Source organism: Heptranchias perlo, chromosome 9 (assembly GCF_035084215.1).
Source record: "Heptranchias perlo isolate sHepPer1 chromosome 9, sHepPer1.hap1, whole genome shotgun sequence".
In the NCBI taxonomy this organism is placed as follows: Eukaryota; Metazoa; Chordata; class Chondrichthyes; order Hexanchiformes; family Hexanchidae; genus Heptranchias; species Heptranchias perlo.
In genome coordinates, this window is record NC_090333.1 from 12,475,332 (window position 1) to 12,484,012 (window position 8,681).

Below are 8,681 nucleotides of genomic sequence, written 5' to 3' on the forward strand. Positions count from 1 at the left end.
TGCAGAGGGATCCACAGGTGTGTGCCAATATTTGCAGAGGGATCCACAGGCGTGTGCCAATATTTGCAGAGGGATCCACAGGTGTGTGCCAATATTTGCAGAGGGATCCACAGGCGTGTGCCAATATTTGCAGAGGGATCCACAGGCGTGTGCCAATATTTGCAGAGGGATCCACAGGCGTGTGCCAATATTTGCAGGGGGGATCCCCAGGTGTGTGCCAATATTTGCAGGGGGGATCCCCAGGTGTGTGCCAATATTTGCAGGGGGGATCCACAGGCGTGTGCCAATATTTGCAGGGGGGATCCCCAGGTGTGTGCCAATATTTGCAGGGGGGATCCCCAGGTGTGTGCCAATATTTGCAGGGGGGTCTTTGGGAGTCTGCCATTATTTGCAGGGGGTCGCCGGATGTCTGCCCTTATTTACAGGGGGTCGCCGGGAGTCTGCCATTATTTGCAGGGGGTCGCCGGGAGTCTGCCATTATTTGCAGGGGGTCGCCGGGAGTCTGCCATTATTTGCAGGGGGTCGCCGGGAGTCTGCCATTATTTGCAGGGGGTCGCCGGGAGTCTGCCATTATTTGCAGGGGGTCGCCGGGAGTCTGCCATTATTTGCAGGGGGTCGCCGGGAGTCTGCCATTATTTGCAGGGGGTCTCCGGGAGTCTGCCATTATTTGCAGGGGGTCACTGGGAGTCTGCCATTATTTGCAGGGGGTTGCCGGATGTCTGCCCTTATTTGCAGGGGGTCTCCGGGAGTCTGCCATTATTTGCAGTGGGTCACTGGGAGTCTGCCATTATTTGCAGGGGGTCACTGGGAGTCTGCCATTATTTGCAGTGGGTCATTGGGAATCTGCCATTATTTGCAGGTGATCTCTGGGAGTCTGCCATTATTTGCAGGGGGTCTCTGGGAGTCTGCCATTATTTGCAGGGGGTCTCTGGGAGTCTGCCATTATTTGCAGGGGGTCTCTGGGAGTCTGCCATTATTTGCAGGGGGTCTCTGGGAGTCTGCCATTATTTGCAGGGGGTCTCTGGGAGTCTGCCATTATTTGCAGGGGGTCTCTGGGAGTCTGCCATTATTTGCAGGGGGTCTCCGGGAGTCTGCCATTATTTGCAGGGGATCTCCGGGAGTCTGTCAATGTCTCCATGCAGGGAATGATCAGAAAGGGAGCTGGAAGCCTGGGCCACGAACTACAGCAAACAGAACTCATGACCAAAACTACAGCAAAGCCTCCCTATAAAAGCAGGATTATTTCTCCAGCTAAATTCAGTGAGTGGAGGATAGTTACATTAGACAAATTAGGTGCATAAAATCAATCCCAGTCACTTAAAGCAGTGCAGTCTCCAGGGGTGCTTGACGGGGAAATTACCCAATCATCTCCATTCTGGCCAGGAATAATAATGTCACGATATTCAGCCGTATAAACTTGTCACTCTGTAATTATACCTTCCCACCAGTGGTGGGGCTGTGGCTCCTCAGTTTTGCGTCTCCCAACCTGTGATGCACTGAAACCCCTTACACTCCACCCAACTCTACTCTGTTTCCCAAACTGCCGTCAGTTTTTCTATAAAATCAAAGTATTGTATAAAAATAAGGACAGAATGTATGACTTTAAAATAGGGACTGAACTACGTCTGCACAGCCTGGTCCAATTCTCCTTGGACCCCTCTAATCCCGTTTCACCTGAAGACTACACCTGGTCTGGACTCCCTGGGGGGGAAATGTTGATTTTGGGCGACAGTGTGAAACGGGCGATTTTGAATCAGCCGCACATTATACATCGCTCCCGATTTTCATTGATCAAATTCAAAGTGGATCAATAGACCACCCTGACTATAATCCAAATGTAAGGGCTGCCCAACTACACATTTGGAGTAGCATGATCCCTCCACCCCCACCCCCTCCCCAATGGCACCCCCCCAATACTCCTGCTCCATGTCCCAAACCCTCCACCTCGTGTCGGAAAATCACTGAGTGGGGAACTGACTGCCGGCAGCCCCACACTGCCTGAGATTCCGGCCCTGGAGGTCCCAGCATGTCACGACTGACGAAACCTACATCATAGAATCATACAGCACAGAAGGAGGCCATTCGGCCCATCGTGTCTGTGCCGGCTCATTGAACAAGCTATCCAATTAGTCCCACTCCCCCTGCTCTTTCCGAAAAGCCCTGTAAATTTTTCCTTTTCAAGTATATGACATCCTATGTGACTGTGACCATGGTAAACTATCCCTCCTCATCCTTCTCGACCTGCCTGCTGCCTTTGACACAGTTAACCACACCATCCTCCTCCAACGCCTCTCCTCCATTGTCCAGCTTAGTGGGACTGCGTTTGCCTGGTTCCACTCTCATCTATCCAGTCGTATCCATAGAATGTCCTGCAATGGCTTCACATCCCGCTCCTGCACCATTACCTCTGGAGCCCCCAAGGATCTATCCTCGGCCCCCTCTGATTTCTCATCTACATGCTGCCCCTCGTGACATCATCCGAAAACACATCAGGTTCCACATGTACGCTGACGACATCCTGCTCTACCTCAGCACCATCTCTCTCAACCCCTCCACTGTCTTTTCATTTGTCAAACAGCTTGTCCGACATCCAGTATTGGATGAGCAGAAATTTCTTCCAATTAATATTAGGAAGACCGAAGCCATTGTCTTCGGACCCCGTCACAAACTCCATTCCCTAGCCACCGACTCCATCCCTCTCCCTGACCACTGTCTGAGGCTGAACCAGGCCGTTCACAACAGTGGCATCCTATTTGACCCCGAGATGAGCTTCCGACCATTTATCTGCTCCAATACCAGGATCGCCAACTTCCACCTCTGTAACATCAACCGTCTCCGCTCCTGCCTCAGCTCATCTGCTGCTGAAACCCTCATCCATGCCTTTGTTACCTTTAGACTCAACTATTCCAATGCTCTCCTGGCTGGCCTCCCACCTTTCGCCCTCCGTAAACTTGAGCTCATCCAAAACTCTGCTGCCCGTATCCTAACTTGCACTAAGTCCCATTCACCCATCATCCCTGCGCTCACTGACCTACATTGGCTCCCGGGAATTTAAAATTCTGATTGTTGTTTTCAAATCGCTCCATGGCCTCGCCCCTCCCTATCTCTGTAACCTCCTCCAGCCCTATAACCCTCCGAGATCACAGCGCTCCTCCAATTCTGGCCTCTAGTGCATCCCTGATTTTCATCGCTCCAGCATTGGCGGCCGTGCCTTCAGCTGCCTCGGCCCTAAGTTCTGGAATTCCCTCCCTAAACCTTTCCACCTCTCTCTATTCCTTTAAGATGCTCCTTAAAACCTACCTCTGTGACCACCTGTCCTAATATCTCCCGATGTGACTCAGTGTCAAATTTTGTTGTATTTATCCAATTCCCTTTTGAAAGTTACTGCTGAATCTGCTTCCACCACCCCCTCAGGCAGTGCATTCCAGATCATATCTCGCAACCTAAAAAAAATTCTCCTCATTTTCCCCCTGGATTTTTTGCCAGTTATCTTAAATCTGTGACCCTCCTGCCAGTGGAAACAGTTTCTCCCCATCTACTATATCAACACCCCTCATAATTTTGAGCACCTCTATTACATCTCCCCTTAACTTTCTCTGCTCTAAGGAGCACAACCCCAGCTTCTCCAGTCTCTCCAAATAACTAATGTCCCTCATCGCTGGTACCATTCTAGTAAATCTCTTCTGCACTCTCTCCTAAAGTGTGGTTTCAGAATTGGACACGATACTCCAGCTGAGGATAATTATGTAAAGAAAGAATCGTGTTTCTATAGCACCTTTCATGACCTCAGGACATCCCATAACGATTCACAGCCAATGAAGTATTTTTGAAGTGCAGTCACTGTTGTAATGTAGGAAATGCGGCAGCCAATTAGCACACAGCAAGGTCCCACAAACATCAATAAGATAAATGATCAGATAACGGCCTAGAAGTTCGATCGCGTCATGCCCATTTTTCAGGTGCAAAACAGGCCCCGAAGTCCAATATGGCGGGCTGGGCACACACGTTCATTATGTACCTGAAGTGCGCTGCCCACCATATTGGTGAAGGTAGAAAAAGAGGCATTCGGGTTCCGCACCTGAAACAGACGTTAGTCCCTTTGCATATGTAAATAGAGGCCCTATCGCCTAAAGAGCGTAACGTCTGTTTGAGGCCCCCTTTGCAAAATTGGGCTGCCCTGAACGCAAACAACGTCGGTTTGGCTGCGTTCAGCAAAATGTGGTCTACATGCTGCCTAACCGGCGGTCGTTAAAGGCACCACTGCAGGAGGTCGCCACCAAAAGGGTAAGTTTTTTTTTAAAAAGTACTTACCTGAATGTGGAGCTGGGAGGGGCAGCAGTGCTCCTCTGTCTCCCAGCTCCTCTGCACTGCACCACAGACTGTTGCCAGCCCCCTTCCGCTCGTCTCCTCCCCCCTCTCCTGATTGGCCCCTCCCGGTCGCCCGCCTCCCTCTTGATTCCTTGCCCCCCTTCTCCGAGTCGCCATCTCTCTCCCGATCGATTCACCACCCCCCCCCCGTCTCCTAGGACCTACCTGAGGGCCGCTGCCGCTGAGGTAATGGCCTGAAATTGAAATGTTCTTCACTGGCAAGTTGCCCGGGGCCACCCAGCAGATGTCTGCAGCCTGCTGGTCTCAGGTAAATAAGGCCAGCACAAATCAATTTCTAGGCCAATCTGTTTTATTGATGTTGGTTGAGGGAGAAATATTGGCCAGGACACCAGGGAGAACTCCCCTACTCTTCTTCAACATAGTGTCATGGGATCTTTTATATCCACCGTCTCATCCGAAAGACGGCACCTCCAACAGTTCAGCACTCCCTCAGCACTGCACTGGAGTGTCAGCCTAGATTATGTGGTCAAGTCTCCGAAGTGGGACTCGAATCCATGACCTTCATGACTCAGAAGCGAGAGTGCTACCCACTCAGCCAAGGTTTCTGGTGAGGTTAACTCATTCGTGTACAGGCACAAGCAATGTCAGGACAGCAGCAGCACCTGTGGCACTGCACGGGGGCCATATTAATTGGCCCCACTGTGACCAGAGCTTCAAAGGAAAATTGGAAGAATCCTTTATGGTTTCTGAAGATATTTTAAGACATCTATAATGTACTAAAAATCATATGGCTGCACCCACTATAAAACTTTACTTCCTGCTGTCACACTTTTATGTCAACCTCCTCCCCGCCCCATTATAAATTCCTATGTCCACATTTATAATAGAAACGGCCTATGTGAACTCAAAGTCAGTATTGACACCACTGTGTCAGCCAATGAGTTGGTGGCGGGGTGGGACTTACAGTCTATTTACTCAGCAAACAGAGTCTATTGAAACAGAGTCTCCATGAACTACAGCAAACAGAACTCATGACCAAAACTACAGCAAAGCCTCCCTATAAAAGCAGGATTATTTCTCCAGCTAAATTCAGTGAGTGGAGGATAGTTACATTAGACAAATTAGGTGCATAAAATCAATCCCAGTCACTTAAAGCAGTGCAGTCTCCAGGGGTGCTTGACGGGGAAATTACCCAATCATCTCCATTCTGGCCAGGAATAATAATGTCACGATATTCAGCCGTATAAACTTGTCACTCTGTAATTATACCTTCCCACCAGTGGTGGGGCTGTGGCTCCTCAGTTTTGCGTCTCCCAACCTGTGATGCACTGAAACCCCTTACACTCCACCCAACTCTACTCTGTTTCCCAAACTGCCGTCAGTTTTTCTATAAAATCAAAGTATTGTATAAAAATAAGGACAGAATGTATGACTTTAAAATAGGGACTGAACTACATCTGCACAGCCTGGTCCAATTCTCCTTGGACCCCTCTAATCCCGTTTCACCTGAAGACTACACCTGGTCTGGACTCCCTGGGGGGGAAATGTTGATTTTGGGCGACAGTGTGAAACGGGCGATTTTGAATCAGCCGCACATTATACATCGCTCCCGATTTTCATTGATCAAATTCAAAGTTACCCTCCCTGTGTGCAATGTCCCGGATGATCAACTCATTTATTAAAAAAAAACACGACACTAACAGGACTATAAAGGAAGTAAACCTGCTGTCCTTACCCGGACTGGCCTATATGTGACTCCAGTCCCACACCAACTTAGTTGACTCTTAGCTGCCCTCTGAAAAGGCCTAGCAAACTCAGGGCAACTAGGGATGGGCCATAAATGCTGGCCTTGCCAGCGACTCCCACATCCCGAGAATTAATAAAAACATTTTTTCAGTGTTTCTAGAGATGCATTCATACGAACACACGAATTAAGAGCAGGAGTAGGCCATTCGGTCCCTCGAGCCTGCTCTGCCATTTGATAAGATCATGGCTGATCTGATTGTGACCTCAACCCTACGTTCCCGTCTACCTTCGATAACCTTTGACTCCCTTCTTAATCAGGAATCTATCTAACTCAGCCTTAAAAATATTCAATGACCCTGCCTCCACCGCTCTCTGGGGAAGGGAGTTCCACAGACTCACGACCCTCAGAGAAAAAATTTCTCCTCATCTCCGTCTTAATTGGGAGACCCCTTATTTTTAAACTGTGGCCCCTAGTTCTAGTCTCTCCCACAAGGGAAACATCCTCTCAGCATCTACCCCTCTAGTCCTCTCAGAATCTTGTATGTTTCAATAAGATCACCTCTCATTCTTCTAAACTCCAGTGTATACAGGCCCAACTTGTCCAACCTTTCCTCATACGATAACCCCCTCATCCCAGGAATCAGTCGAGTGAACCTTCTCTGAACCGCCTCCAAAGCAATTATGTCCTTTCTTAAATAAGGAGACTAAAACTGCACACAGTATTCTAGATGTGGTCTCACCAATGCCCTGTACAACTGTAGCAAAACATCTCTACTTTTATATTCCATTCCCCTTGCAATAAATGACAACATTCCATTTGCCTTCCTAATCACTTGCTGTACCTGCATACTAACTTTTTGTGATTCATGTACTAGGACACCCAGATGCCTCTGTACCTCAGAGTTCTGAAATCTCTCTCCATTTAAATAGTATACCACTTTTCTATTCCTCCTGCCAAAGTGGACAAGTTCACATTTTCCCACATTATACTCCATCTGCCAAATTTTTGCCCACTCACTTAACCTATCTATATCCCTTTGCAGACTCCTTATGTCCTCTTCACAACTTACTTTCCTACTTACCTTTGTGTCATCAGCAAATTTAGCAACCATACATTCGGTCCCTTCATCCAAATCATTGATATAGATTGTAAATAGTTGAGGCCCAAGCACTGATCCCTGTGGCACTCCACTCGTTACATCTTCCCAACCTGAAAATGACCCATTTATGCCTACTCTCTGTTTCCTGTTAGCTAACCAATCCTTTATCCATGCTAATATGTTACTCCCTACACCATGAGCTCTCGTTTTAGCTTGTAGTAGCCTTTGATGTGGCATCTTGTTCTGGAAATCCAAGTACACCACATCCACAGGATTCCCCTTTATCCACGTTGCTTCTAACTCCCTCAAAGTACTCTAATAAATTTGTCAAACACTATTTCCCTTTCACAAAGCCGTGGTGACTCTGCCTGACTGCACTGAGATTTTCGAAGTGCCCTGCTATTCCTTGTACTTTCTTACACTCCTGCTATGTTTTTTTATAAATTGGCAAAAAAAAATTGTTCGAGTCAGTTTCAGGTGTCCCAGACAGTCAATTTTATTCTTAAATGCAGAGATCAGAACTACGTTTTGTGCCTAGATTTTAAGTGGGGTGTTCTTAGCGTGGGTCCAGATGGTACAGGGATGATTCCACACTCTCTCCTTCCCCATGTCACTTAATGTCATCAGTAACCTGCAGATCATTAATATTACCTCAAGAGACTTCCCTTCAATGCACATACCAAAAGGAGCTTCAGCACAGGTTAGGGTTGGAATGTTGTTTTGCGTACAGATTAAGGTAAGTGAATTTCAACCAGTGAAACTGCCACTTGTCAAAGGAGCGCTGCATAATTTAGGGAGTAACGAGGGTAATGAATTTCAACAGACTAGGTTTTATCATTTATAGCGGCACACGATTAAACTCTATTTAGAACCAGCATTTTATCTGCCTTTTTTTATTTGTCTAAGTTTGTCAATTTTGGTGCTTGTCGGATGAGGAGCATTGGTAGGTGCTGGCAAATGGGACGCCTCCAGTTTCAGCATCAGGCACTCACAGGCCGGGTATAGATACTGGATAGATGCAGAGTGGAGCTCCCTCGACACTGCTCCAAGACATGTTCCTCAGCCACAGCCTTAGGGGAGAGGGAGCGCCCCCTATTGCACCAGTGTGGTATTCCCTCCTCCGCGCCCCCCCCCACCCACCCCAATCCCCGGCATCATCCATCCTGTGATCTCTTCCAAGCAATGTTGTCGAATTAAGGGGCGGGCTCTCTGGAAATTGATTTGCGCAACTTCAGTGACAATCGTGTTAATGAAACTCCTTTGACTTATAAACAGGTTAACGTCTTTATTAAATTAGTGGATAAAGGAATTTCACACTGATGCGGTAACTTGTTCATTACTTATCCACCGCGGCATAACTCCAATCGAGCAGCATTTTTGGAAGGCATTTTTTTTTTTAAATGAGGCGTGACGCGACCTCTGCGGAAATCAGTTGACGTGAGGACGCTCGAGGCTCACCTCGGTTTTCTGTGCCAACGTCTGTCATGGCTGCTTCTCGCTCTTTTA

General features: G+C 47.9%; 1 protein-coding gene across 4 annotated transcripts in view; it reads right to left on the reverse strand.

Moving 5' to 3' along the window:
* Positions 1–8,681, reverse strand: part of nexn (nexilin (F actin binding protein)) — a 49,859-nt gene extending 41,178 nt beyond the window's left edge. For 3 of the 4 annotated variants that reach the window (XM_067989855.1, XM_067989853.1, XM_067989856.1), the window contains exon 1: positions 8,634–8,681. The gene's annotated coding sequence lies outside the window, so the exon portion shown is untranslated. The remainder of the gene's footprint in view (positions 1–8,633) is intronic. The other variant, XM_067989857.1, reaches the window with a different exon arrangement.